Source organism: Haemaphysalis longicornis, unplaced genomic scaffold (genome assembly GCF_048455015.1).
Source record: "Haemaphysalis longicornis isolate Haplotype H1 unplaced genomic scaffold, Haemaphysalis longicornis Haplotype H1 scaffold_1, whole genome shotgun sequence".
Lineage (NCBI taxonomy): Eukaryota > Metazoa > Arthropoda > Arachnida > Ixodida > Ixodidae > Haemaphysalis > Haemaphysalis longicornis.
In genome coordinates, this window is record NW_027526203.1 from 42,049,122 (window position 1) to 42,063,313 (window position 14,192).

At 52.4% G+C, this 14,192-nt stretch overlaps 1 pseudogene; it reads right to left on the reverse strand.

Annotated features, from left to right (window-relative positions):
• Nucleotides 1-1,280: 1,280 nt before the first annotated feature.
• On the reverse strand, nucleotides 1,281-13,028 carry LOC144165732 (uncharacterized; annotated as a pseudogene).
• Nucleotides 13,029-14,192: the final 1,164 nt, after the last annotated feature.

Sequence of the window (14,192 nt, forward strand, 5' to 3'; positions counted from 1 at the left end):
AAAAGAAACAGGCACCCCCAAAGAGGCACCACCCAACAGAAACGAAAATGCATGCACCCCCACGTATTTAAAAGGAAACCACGGCCCGCATTGCAGACTTGACCCCGATCCAGCGACCCCGCGTAAAAACTCTCTCTACCAAAAATATACGGATACAATCCGAAGCAAGAAGGGGCGGTATGGCAGGCTGAAGTTTATTCGGGTTAAGTTTCAATATCACCAGACCACAGTATACACCGACTCCTGGATGTACGAAAGCACCAGGCCCCAATTGTCTGAGTTGAATACTCTGACAATCTTCCTGACTGCATGACCCCTCAACATACATGAACAAAGAAATAGAAGTTGGATCCATCCTCTCGGCGATCTCAATAGCTGAAGTATCAACACACCAACATAACTTTTGATAATTTTTCTCGTTGTAATCTTAATCAGCTGACGTCACGCATGGCGTACTAGAATACATCACAACCAACCTTCAGATTATTGCCATCTTCCTGTACTTCTATAAGGCATTCGCCCGCGTTCCTGACGACTTCTGCACCACAAACTTTCAATTCTTAGAATTCTATGTAACATAATATCTTGGCTTAACCATTTTGTACGAATAGCAAAAATTTACGACACTCAATGACAATCATTCGTCGCTTACTAATATAACACCGGGTTTCCAGCAGGCTGCATGCCTCTTCCCACTGCTTTTCCTAATTCATATTTACAACCTACCATATAATATTCTAATAAGTAAAGAGTGCTCGCGGACAATTCCGTCAGTTACACCGCTATCCGGAACCCTGAAGACAGCAATGCTCTTCAAAAGGACCTTTACGAATTGCGGAAATTTGTGATGTATTATAATGCCATTAAATATTAACGAATACAAATTAATATCATCCACGCGTAAAACCCCAGTAACACAGTTTCCTCATAAAATAACCTATTCCTTGATTGCCCCTGCAGCATTCTACGAATTCCTCAGATTTCACATCACAACGTCTCTATCACAAACACTGCACACACAAACCTCCAGCACAGATGTGGCGCGCGCTCAGTGATCTGCGCCAGCACCTGTAACTTGCACTTCCGGACATAAGAAACTCGGCTACACATTTGGGTGAGATATTTTCGAATAGGCATGATCAATTTGGCATGCGTCACCAGCATACCTCACTCCCAAATCAGAAGCCATACAGAATCGTGCCTCCCGCTTCATCTGCTCACAGTACTTCGCAATCATCAGTGCTACCGCACTGAAGTGATCTCTAAACCAGCGGGTAATATCACACCTCTGCCTTCTTCAAGCGTTCTAGTGTCACCCAAAGGTTCGACACCTTCTCTGAAAAGTGTCACACCGCACCTCGTCCCGGATCGGTCACAGCAATGCCACAGCATGACAAAACAGACCTACCTCGTCAATACTGAACTTAATCTTTCCTCAGGCAATAGCCCTCTGGAACGGGCTACTTGACACCATAGTCTCATTCGGCGACGGAAAACTTTTCCATGAGATTTCACCACTCATATTCTATAGTACGCACCTTGCAAATGTATTGTTGGGTTTTGATGCTGTTGTATCATTTCTAGTATTTCATTCAATAGTTTTTACACTGCGATTTTGTATTGCCGGTGTGCTACTTATACCTATTTTGTCTGCCATTTGTTCTACGGCGCATCCCTCTGGCAGCCGTTACATGGGCTTCACGGTGCAGGCCTCCTCGTAACAGAGTGGATTAACTGATGAATTATTTGAAGGTTAAACGTTCCGACGCAGTGCAGGTATTATTGCAAGGCGGAGTGAAGGGGTGCGGGTTAAATTTCACTACCTGGGAATCTTTAACGGGCGCGTAAATGTCGTACACACGGCTGTTTCTGCTTTCCGCCTCCATCAGAAAAGCGTCAGCCACAGCCGGGAATCGAACCCGCCTCGTAATAGAGCCAGGGCTTGACACCTAGGCTAGTTTCGGTATCGCAATATAAAGTGCCGCCATTACGCTGGTATCCAAGAGAAAATACAGCAGCTGTTGCATATGTGACTTCATCTTTTTAACATACGCAGCAATAAATAAAAGTGATTCTATTATGTGTAAAAACAAAATGTGTTCTTGGCTGTTTCCTTTTTTGGCACCCTATTTATTTATTTAGTTTCTTCATTTGTTGCGCTGAATTTGTTGCGCTGAAGCTCTTATCTTTTCTGCTGCCATCCTGTCCGTCTGCTCCTGCCGCTTTCACTGTGCGCACGTGTAGAAGTTGTGTAGTATGCCTTGAAGCGGAAAATTTTGGTGTCTGTGAGTTGGAACGGGCTCAAAATATCAGAGAAGCCGAGAAAAGCACAAAACGCGTGCTTCGATGCCGTGCGGTGCGACAACGCGGGAAGCAATAGCACAGCGAAAGTTTTCCGCTTCCCAGGGGACGACAGGTAAGCACATTTTTTATTCTGTCAAAGTTATGAAGAAGCAAGGGCTATCCTTATCAAAAAAGCTGCAGGGTGGACCGAAAAAGGTCTGCTGCTGCTTTACAGTGAATTAATTATGGTTTCAAATCAATTGAATTCAATTCAATTCAATTTTTGTTCTTTGTGGCGCTACAAAACATACGCAAAATCTGTTTGGGCCCATAGCGAGTGGATAGTAAGGGGTCCAATAAAAAAATATGAGAATGGCAGACAACACATGTCAGTGCACATAGTCGATGGTAAACTTAAGGTTAAAAGGCACTCTAAACATTCGTAAGAGCACAGGTTTCTTGAATCAATACAATTCTAAAGTCAGTCAAATCAACAAGAGCCCGTGGAATTTTGCTAGCAATAACAACGGCAATTGCAGTTCTTACTCAGGTTACTATGAATATATCATATTACAGCAGGAGAATCACTTAAAATGCAGTTTGTTATCACATTGTGTATAAAGTATCACACCATTCGATAATGGGGTATAAGTGTGGGAGAATGTAAAAATAATAGCTGCAAGCATGAATTCAAAGTGCGCCATTCTTTTTAAGGTAGTGGGTTTTTATTTCTACAGAAAAAGTGTTAGCATTTTTTACGTCATGCGGCAGGCTGTTCCAGATCTTTACACCAGTAAATTCTAACATACGTTCACCATAAACATTTCTTTTACTGCTAAGTTAAACTTTCCTAAAGTATGGCCCCGTGTTGCGCGTGCAGGAGTATTACGTGTAGACACGTCAAACGGAAGGTTGTTTCTTATTTTGTTGTGGATGCATTCAGCAGTTGTTTCTCACGAAGTAGATGAAATGGTAAGACGCGTAGTTCAGTAAACACCGCCTTCCTGGGTCGAGAGTAGCCAGAAAGCGTAACTATTCTGAAAGCTCGTTTTCGCGCTCGCCTCAGGCGCTCTAAGTACTTATTGCATGTCCAACACCACAATTCGATGCAATACGTAGAATGATTGTGCAATAACGTGTAGTATGGGGCCCGCAGAACATCGGTCGCGAAGAATTCACGTAACTGAATTAGAGCAGAGCATCCAGACGCAATCTTCGTGCAAACCGCGTCGACCTGATGTTCTCAGAGTATATGCTTGTGTAAGGTTATACCGAGGTACATGAAAAGGTTGGTTGATTCAAGCTGCTCTTGCAAAGAGCCAATCTGATACCAGCCAAACCGAGAGATCTGTTTCGTGACTGGAAAAGTAGATACTTAGTTTTTTGAGTGTTCACTGTCAATTTGTTCCTCAGATACCAGTCTGAGATTTTTTCAGCTCAGCGTTTACGATGCTTTCAAGTTCCGTAGTATGATTGGCAGTTTTTTATGACATTGTCATCAGCGTACATGATAGAGTTGGGCGAGGTTAATATCTCAGGCCAGTCGTTCACGTAAAGGGAAAAAATAACGGACCAAGAGTAGAACTGTCACGATTTAGACCCGCGTTCGTGAACCTGTGAGGGTAGGGGTACCCTCCTGCCGAGAGACGACATGCAGCGTGCTGGTGGTGACGGTGACTGACCCCCGAGCAGCCGTGCTCGGCGGTGTTTATTGCCCGGCCACACACAAGGTTGCCCACCGAGCCTGGTGGGGCCACTGAACTTCGCGGCCAACGAATATCAGGGATGGGGGTGCCACACAGTTGTCACACCCCTCACCCCCAAGTTTGTCCTACACAAACACCAAACAACACCTGTCACCCCGGCGAGTAACGGTTCGGCGGTCTCCGCTGTCTCTCACTCCACCGGAGCACAGGTGTCGAAGCCGTTGTGGCAGCATTAGGTGCTGCCTGGGTCACACTCGCACCAGCTGTCGGCCTTGCAGGTGGCCCCGGGCTTGCAGGTGGCGCCACAGTTGTGCAAGTAGCACTAGCCCCTGGTGCTGTGCTGGCAGCGGTCGGTGTGGTTGGCTCCCCTGCCTGCTGGCTTCCTGAAGGGGCGGCTGGGGTCGCCAGGCGAGGCCTCACATGGTCAGCGTGCCGGTGCCATGCGGTCCCATCCGACATGCGAACGACCAGTGACGATGCACTGGCAGGAGAGACCACGTGCCCGGCAGAGCAGCGTGGACCAGGCCGGAAGTTCCTGGCGAAGACCGGAGTCCCAGACTCCGGCAAGGGCTCAGGACGGCAACCTCGGTCAGCCGCCAGCTTCTGCTTCAGCTGCTTCAGGAGCGCTGTGGACCGGAGCTCTGGGTGTAACACGTCCAACGGTGTCTTCACCATCCAGCCCAACAGGAGCTCACAGGGGGCACGGCCCGTGACGTCGTGGGGTGTGGTCCGGTACTGGAAGAGGAACCGGGCAACCTGTGTCCGGAAATCCCCAGCCTGGCTCTTTTTCAGCTTGTCTTTCACCGTTTGCACCACCCGCTCGGCAGCACCATTCGACGCAGGGTGGTACGGCGGAACCATCATCCGACGGATTCCGTTCTTCGTCAGCCAGGCCAGGTACTCCTCGCTGGCGAAAGCGGGACCGTTGTCGGACACGATGACGTCCGGCAACCCCTGGGCTGCGAAGACTTGCCGCAGCGCCGCAATGGTTGCTCCTGCCGAGGGAGTGGTGACTTCCAGTACCTCCACCCACTTGGAGAAGGCGTCCACCACCACCAGGAAGTAGTGGCCCTTGAAGGGGCCCCCGAAGTCCACGTGCAGGCGGGACACATGGCGCGAGGCTCGCTGGTTCTCCTGGCAGACTTGGCAGCTCTGCACCATGTGAGCAATGTCCTGGTCCAGGCCAGGCCACCAAACGTGGGACCGGGCCACCATCTTGGTCTTCTCCACGCCTGGATCACCCGCGTGCAGCAACTGCAGGACCCTGGACCGCAGGCTCTGCGGAATCACCACCCTGGAGCCCCACAGCAGGCAGCCCTGCTGCAGGCTCAGCTCGCCGGCTTGGTGGCTGTACGTGCGCTCAGCCAACTCCTACCCTCGGGACACCGCCTTGACCACCTGCGACAGGACTGGGTCCCGGCTGGTCGCCTGCGACACTGCCGACCTGGACAGCACCTCCGGGTAAGCGTGCTCCAGCATGAACACTTCGGCAGGTTCAGGAACTGCAGCAGGCACCTCCGGCAGGGGCAGTCGGCTCAGGGCGTCAGCAGGTGCCAGGTCCTTTCCCGGACGGTAGACCAGCCGGTAGCTGTAGGCCGCGAGCCTCAAGGCCCAGCGCACCACTCTAGGCGATGCCTGCACTGGAACCGCCTTGTCAGGCCCCAGCAGTCCCAGCAGCGGCTTGTGGTCCGTGACCGCCTCAAACTACCGGCCCCACAGGTACTGGTGGAAGCGCTCGACCCCAAACATGAGGGCCAGGCCTTCTTTGTCCAGCTGGCTGTAACGCTGCTCTGCCGCATGAAGCCGACGGGACGCAAACGATACAGGGCGTTCCTGGCCATCCTTCTCCCGGTGGGCCAGGACGGCTCCCACGCCGTACGGTGACGCATCTACGGTCAGGACGACAGGCTTGGCCGGATCGAAGTGCACCAGCACCAGAGCCTTGGTGATGAGCTCCTTGCTGCGCTGGAAGGCCAAGTCCTGCTCCTTCTCCCAGGCCCACTGCTGTCCATCTCGAAGCAGAAGATGCAGCGGCTGCAGATGCGATGACAGGTTCGGCAGGAAGCTCCAGTAGAAGTTTACCAGGCCCAGGTAGCTCTTCAGCTCCTTCTTGTTCTGGAGCTTGGGCGCCTTGAGCACCGCCTCAACCTTGCGGGGTGCCGGGGCTAGGCCTGCCTGGGAAATGATATGGCCCAGGTACTCAACGCTGGGGGCCAAGAACACGCACTTCTCCAGCTTGAGCTTCAGCCCGGCATCCTGCAGTCGTGCCAGGACGTTGTGTAGGTTCTGCAGGTGGTCTTCGTCGTCGGTACCGATCACCAGGATGTCGTCCAAGTACACCGCCACGTGCCTCATGCCCCTGAACAGGTTGTCCATCTCTCTCTGGAAAATGGCAGGAGCTGAGGCCACGCCGAACGGTAGGCGCGTGTTCTGGAAGAGTCCCAGCGTTGTCGAAATGGTGATATACTTCCGGGACGACTCCTGGAGCACCAGCGGCTGGTATGCATCTCTGAGGTCGAGCTTGGTGAACTTCTGTCCCCCGGACAGCGCCGACCAGAGATCTTCAATGCGTGGCCGCGGGTACTTCTCGACCGTAGCGACGGGGTTGATGGTGACCTTGAAGTCCCCGCAGATCCTTACACTGCCGTCTTGCTTCGGGACTGGCACGATGGGAGCAGCCCACTCCGAAGATTTGACGGGCACCAGGATCTCGTCTCGCTGCAGCCATTGCAGCTCCTGGGTGACCCCGTCCTTCAAGGCGAATGGCAGCGGGCGCGGCTTGAAAAACCGTGGCTTGGCTCCCACTGGGACATGAATGCTTGCCGCCGTGCCGGTGAATGTGCCCACCCCGGGCTGGAACGGGGCCCTGAACTTGGTCAGGAGGCTCGGGACGTCTTCCACCGCACACACTGCTTCCTGGTACTCAGGCAGCCGCAAGCCCAAAGGCTGGATCCAGTTCCGGCCCAGCAGCGTCGGTGACGACCCCTTGGTCAAGTACAGGGGCAGGGTGGCCTCCCTGTCGCCAAGGCGGACGCTGACCTGGGCTTGACCCTCGACTTGGGCGAGCTGTCCGGAGTAGCTGCGCAGCATGACGCTCGACGCCTCCACGGCCACGCCAGGAAAGGTGCGTCTGAATGCTTTCCCGGCCATGACCGACACACTGGCCCCTGTGTCCAGCTCCATGGAGATGGGGCGCCCGCAGACTTGGACGGTCAGCATGTATGGTGGCACCGACGGCTGCACTGTGCCCGCGTGCCACATGTCGAAAATCTGCGGGTCTTCGGCCACGACGTAAAGCCTAGCCGTTGCACCCGAAGCTGCTGCTGCATGCCGCCGCCGCCTACCCTTGCGCTGACTCCCTCGGCCGCGGGCTGGCGCGGAACCTGTGCTCGACGCCGGCTGCTGCTTCCGTCCGTCCGCCGTCGTCCCCCCTCGGCACGCCCGAGCCATGTGCCCAGTTCTTCCGCACGCAAAGCACTCCGCTTGCGCGAACTGGCACTGTGAAGGGGGGTGGTCACCGCCGCAGCGAACGCACCTGCCATGCCGTGCCGCCATCTTGTTCACCGCCGCCTCCGCCGACGGTGAGCCGGCTGCACGCGCTAGCTCGTCCGCGTCCTTGGCCGCAGCCTCCATCGCCAGCGCTGCCTTCAAGGCGTCGTCCAGCGAGGGGTCGGGAAGCTCCAGGATTCGCGTCTGCATGGCGGGGTCGTTGATGCCGCAGACGAAACGGTCCCGGAGCAGCGAGTCGAGCTGCTCCCAGAAGGCGCGGCCGCTCGCCAACCCTCGCAGCGCTGCGAGGAACTGCCCGAGCGTCTCTCCGTCTCGGCGGCTCCGGTTATTGAAGCGAAAACGCTCCATTAACGTCGACGGAGCCGGGCTGTAGTGCGAGCGTAGCGTAGCGAGCAGCTCACCCAGCGACTTATCGTGCGGCGTGGCCGGCTTGAGCAGGTCGAGCAGGAGAGCAAAGACGCGGGTGCCGCAGCTGGCCAGGAAGATGTGGGGCTGTTTTGCCTCGGGTGTGTCGTTCGCCCGGAAAAACACGCCGACTTGTTCCTCGTAGACCGGCCAGGCGGACCCTTCACCCTCGAACGGCTCGAGCCTCCCGTACAGCGGCATGGCGTAATGGCGGCTGGCTTGAGGGGGCGGTGTCTCGGCGTTCTCGGTGGCGGCGTTCACGGTGGCTTCGGCCGCTCCGCAGGCTTCTTCCCTCGTCGCCAGTGTCACGATTTAGACCCGCGTTCGTGAACCTGTGAGGGTAGGGGTAGCCTCCTGCCGAGAGACGACATGCAGCGTGCTGGTGGTGACGGTGACTGACCCCCGAGCAGCCGTGCTCGGTGGTGTTTATTGCCCGGCCACACACAAGGTTGCCCACCGAGCCTGGTGGGGCCACTGAACTTAGCGGCCAACGAATATCAGGGATGGGGGGCGCCACACACTTGTCACAAGAACCTGCGGTAATCCTGTTCTCAAGTACTGCTTGAATGACATCACATTTTAAAGCATAGCTTTTTACCTCTACCCCCCAAGGGTTCCTTCGCTACCGTTGGTGTCAACAGAAAACTCCCGTGAACAAATAAAATAATTTACTGGCACCGTAAGGAATCGAACCTGGAACTAATAGAGAAGCCAGGCCGGAGCCCGTTGCTGTACAGATTTAGCTACGAACCCACGTGGAGACGGAGAAGACAAGTGGTGCACTCACCAAGCACATCTACGGGGTTAATTCCTGCATTCTCGCTGAATGGTATGCAAAAGCGAATCATGGAAGCTCACATAAACTTACGGGGTCTCACTTCTAGTACGCCAATGTGCTAAATCCTGTGGCTTCCAGTGTTCACGTAGAAAATCTCAGCTCCTTGTAGTCCGCGCTCACGCCAAACGACAACCCAAGGAACACATTCAAATACTCATTGATGGTGAGGCCATCACTCCGAGCCCCAGCATCAAGATCCTGGGCCTACATCTTATGGCCAACACCAAGAGTGACGAATCCTCGCAGCGCCTCGAACACAGCATCAATAAGATCATACGCATGCTCAGGCGAGTTGCTTCGAAGAAGCGAGGCCTCAGGGAATCCGACACCTTTCGATTAGTTCAAGCTTGTTGTCCTCTAGAGAATCACTTACGTCAACCCCCTGTCTTCTTCTCGGAAAGGGGGACATAAAGATGCTTTATATAATGATTAGAAAGGCGGTTGAGCAAGCCATTGGTCTTCCCATGAGTGGGTCCACAGAGAGGCTGCTTAGCACGGGGCTCTACAACACGGTGGAAGAGCTGATAGATTACCATCGTTCTATCTAGACGCTCCGAATGAGAAGAACTGTGGCGGGTCGCCACATCCTCCACCAGATTGGCTGGGCAGCACACAATGTCACCCCGCTTGATGTGCTCCTGGAGCTTTTGGCTACAAGAAATAAATATGCTCTCTTTTCTTAGAAATATGAATACCTCAGACGACGAGGGTCGCCGAAAAGCAAGGGCTCAAGCACTCAACACCACCCTCGGTGGGGATCATGCAATTATCTACACAGACGCCCCCCCCCATCGAGGGCAGCAGTATGGCATCCATGGCCACCTCTAGAACCAACCTCCTTGCTTGTGCCTCACTCATGAACGAAGACATGACGGCATTGACCTCGCCTTACGAAGAATATCTCTTTAATTTTATAGAGGGTGTGGTTAAGTGCATTTCACTTCTCTCTTTTTTCAATATTTGTAGAACGACGTGAGTGAATTTAGGTGACGCTACGTGGGTGATCGTTGTGCGTGCCATTTAGAGCTTTGCTTTCCAACCCCATTCACAGGGTGGATTGGCGCATTTTTTTCCTTGAGACAACTCGTGAAGATTTGTAAGATAGCTAGCAAAAAATTCAAGCACCCTATAACGAAACCCGTATATTCTGAATATGTTTAGGAAGATGTCATGGTTACCCGTGTCAAAAGCTTTTTTATATATAGAAAGATAACAGCAGCTACATTGTTGGTGTCTAGCGCACTGTTGATAGACTGGGTGAGTGTAATGACGGCTGAGCTAGAGGAATGCTTCGGACGATATCCACGTTGCTGTGAGCATATAAATATACTTATCTAGGAAATTGTGAATGCGTTTAGAGAGAATTTTTTGAAATATGTTATTAATTACGCCTACAACAGAAATAGGTCTGTAGCTGCAAGGGTCAGAAGTATCGCCATTCTTTATTACCGGTGTAACTTGGGCTATATTTAAGGACGATGGGTGTGGGTATTCAAGCAAGAAATGGTTGAACAAAGGGCGCCAAAGTGGTCCTACGATATCACTGTTTCCCTTCATCAGTATAGACCTCTTGCAAAAACACTGGCAACACTGCGCTCCACCTGGCTATCGTCATCGCCATCACCGCCGAGTTTCGTGTGGCGGCCATGGTGAAGGAAACAAGGCCGCTGCTGTGCATATGGCTAAGCAGTACAACGTGCTAGAACATATTGCTGCGAGAACTCTGCGTCGTCGTCGCACACTAATCGAACGGCATCCGAGGTTCTAGAGGCATTTATTGGGTTTCCTGCTAGAGTAGCAATCAGTCTAGAGTATCAGAATAAGCCACGCGGGAAAGGCGATTGCCGCTCCTGGTTCTGGAAGGTGTGCGCTGGTCGGTGCAACTTTCATCGGCGATTCTACAACCATACATGCGCTCGAGACGAGCGAGTGAACATGCCAACGCACTGCCAACGCACTGCTGTGTTCCCGTCTGCAAGCAGAAGCGGATAAATTGACAAATCCGGACAAAAGGTAAGTACGTGAAGTACATCAGGCGGCGCATTTTGCACGATTGTCGCATGCGGTTTATTCGCGGGTGTAATATATTTTGGCTTGGAGGTACTCTCGATTGCGGTATTTTATAGCGCGTTTCCACTTTGGCGTTGCTTGGCGGACGTTCAGTGCATCCGTGGCCAGTCGGCATACATTGCATGATTTCCCGAGCGCGCATTCATCAGCATCTTATGTTTCTGTATTTCCGCTCGTTATTTAACTGTGCCCGCATGTTAATCTAGCGGGGGGACAACCAACGTGCCTAGACGAGCGTCAGATTTAGCCATCAATGCGGCGAAAGTTTACTGCTTTTTAGCAGCTTTCACGAGCCCCTGTCGTGCGCTGTTAAGATTGGTGAAAATTGTAATGTTTTATTTATGCTACCTTGCAGTAGTTCCTTGGCGGGAAGCTTTCTTATGCGAAATTGTGTTGGCAGGGCGCCTTGCGGCACAAAAAACAAGAGCAATCATGATAAGTGCTCTTTATTTTCAGGTGTCACACCACAGGTTTCGAAGCGATGTGGGACTCAAGAAAAAATGGATTGCAGCCATCAAGATGGATGAGGAGCCACTGTTTCGAGTCTCCAAGGCTACCAAAGTGCGCTCCTTGCATTTCCTAGCCACAGACTTTTGTACAAATGTGGCAAGTGGCCAGCGCCTGCTGCTAGAAGGGTGTACGGGCACTTACTCTCCAGCACCCCATACGACCCTTCCACTGGGTCGAACACGAGCCTGTCGGGTGATGCACCGAGCCAAGGACAGGCGGGGTTCCCAAGCAGGCCGCAATGCAGAATGGTGACGTCGTGTCCCATAGTACGGAGCACGTGCTCATAGCGCTTTGCAGGCATGGTATCATTGGCGATGCCGTACCTGGATACACGTTAAGAACAGCATGTCATAACGCTGCCAAATACAAACTTCAAAGATGGCATACTCTTGACAGCCTTAAACATGCGTGTGCAACTAGCTTGGCCCTATATACGGGTTATAAGCAGGGCGGCTACTGCAGTGACGCTGAACTACGCAGACGACTTAATTGCCATGAGTCGCCTTGAATATGAAAGAAATTCGAGGAAAACATCGCCTTAGGAACACAAATATTGGGTTCCTAAGGCACCTGTGCACCGCACAACCGATTTCTAGCCCCCCACCTTGAGTCCATGGAGCTTCGGGTCATTGCTTTTCGTGCCTACATTCAGGCATATTAAAGGTTATGCTGTCTTACCTAGCCTGCCCTCCAAAGACTACGAACGTATACAAAGCACAATAGCTATAAAGATAGGTTTCTTAAGCACTCTTCGTTTTTTTTTTAATTTCTGTGCCGCATAATTCTGTGCCGCATTCTGTGCCGCAATACATTCAAAACATTAAAATTTCACTGAATTCGAGAAATATTAAACATGTTTACAGGAAACAAAAAAACACGGGGAAAAACATTTTTCAAAGTGTTTAGGTATGCTAGAATTATCCGCATCATGTTATCATTACAAATGAGATTTCAAGTAGGTTATGCACCTGATAGGAACCACCCTTGAAAGGTCTCTGCTGGCTGTCAGAGATTGTAGTCCTTTCAAGAACCACTCTCTCCTTGCCAGCACAACACAAAAGTTTTAAGACGTCAGATTGAGGCCCCGGTTTTTCGCCCACGTTAAGTTGTCCGACTGCGGCCGCGTGTTGCGCTCCAGGGCGAGGGATGCCTGCCGGGTTGTCTCCACCTTCTGCAAGGTGGTAAGAAAAGGAGGAAACATGCGAAAATGGTATCCTCTTTAAACTAAGGTTCGACCAATTACTCTAAACAAGATAAGCTTCTTTTAGTTGTAACTAGGGCCCGAAACCTAATGCACCTGCTGTGCCTGTAGAAAAATCAGGCAGATATGACACACAGGAGTTTGCATCGTTTTAGTGCGGCACAAGCGAGTGCCCATGAAAAAGCAACGACTTAGTGGGTCTTGTCACTGCCTGCAAAAGATAAGGTTGGCATGCCTCAAGAATTTCATTGCCTCTTTGGTGAGTGGCTGGTAGCCACGGCTGCGGATCCTTGAAAAGGTCGACCGGAGGTACCAGCTGGGTGTACGGCAGGGACACTGGCACAATGCCCAACATCTGTGCACTGAAGCCGTGGGGCAGCAGTGCCTGCTGGTAAGCAAGGGGCGACAATTCTGGGGCCAGGCCGTACTTTGTTTCCTTGCACGGCTGCCCCCATGTCAGCAGCAGACCCCGGGCAAAGGCGTTGCTCGGATTTCGGGCCACCATCTTTTAGCACAGCCTCTCCTTTGCTGCCGCTTGCAGTGCCACAGTGCGTGGGTGTGTCCGGCGCTCTGTTGGCCTTGCAAGCTTGGGAACGTTCAGGCCGCCTTCCCTGACGCTCCACCAGTCAATCCCTTGGATGGAGCTCCCCGTTATTGCACTGCCACGTGGCATTCTCCACTGCTGTGGCAAATCGGTGCACGCTATGTGCAGGGGCGCTTCTCTGAAGCCCTTCGATTGCAAAAGGGCAACCGTCCGCAGCATGCCCATTACATGGTTGCAGGCAACCTTCCCTGCAGGGCATTCCCAGTTGCCATCAACAACTTCGCTGTGCTGGCCAATTGCCGCTAGAACAGTATATGGCGAAGCGTTCTTCTTGCTCCGATGGCACTATGCTCGAACGAACACAAGTCCATTGCTGAAAAGAAGTATTAAGAATGTGGTGATTTCTAGCACAGGACTGTTCGGCCTAAATCAAGCCGGTCTACTTTGGCCGGTGATTTTCTGCCCGGCCTTTTATCCTGCAACCCTGTTCGGCCCGTGTCCAAATGTGGGCCTTTTGGCCGTATACGGCCGTACTGCGATTACTCTCTAACGGGCAGTCTCCATCGGCCAGTCAACCGGCTAACGTTCATACGGCCAGATTCTAGCCGTAGGGCTCCGGCCATCCGAAAGCCACCCGTGTGCGGCCGGAGTGCGGCCACCGGAGGACAGCCGAGATGCGGTCGTCGGACTCCAGCCGGACTAAAGCTGCCGGAAATTCGGCCGTGCTACGGGCATTGGAGCTCATCCACAGTACGTTAACGGTACTGAGTCCGGTGGACGACCACTGCATGCAGCGCAAGCAGATCACGCAATCGCGCTGTGCAGCAGCACAAACCCACCATTTCGGGTCCACTGCACCCTCATCAAAGTGAGCCCGCGCGAATCCACCAGCCATCCAGCCTTTAGCGCAGCCTTGCATAATTATCAGAGTCAATTTACACCAAAATTAGTTTATTCAACAGTGCTCACAAATAGTTGTTCCTTTAATTGCTGTGCCTCTTTTACTGTCAAATGCAGCAAATATTCATTTCTTAGCTGAGCTGGAATAGATGTATTGTCCAGGTCCTGATACGTTTTGTGGGGCGGCTTACCTGTAATAAACAAGGAATTGGGGATGGGGGGTTG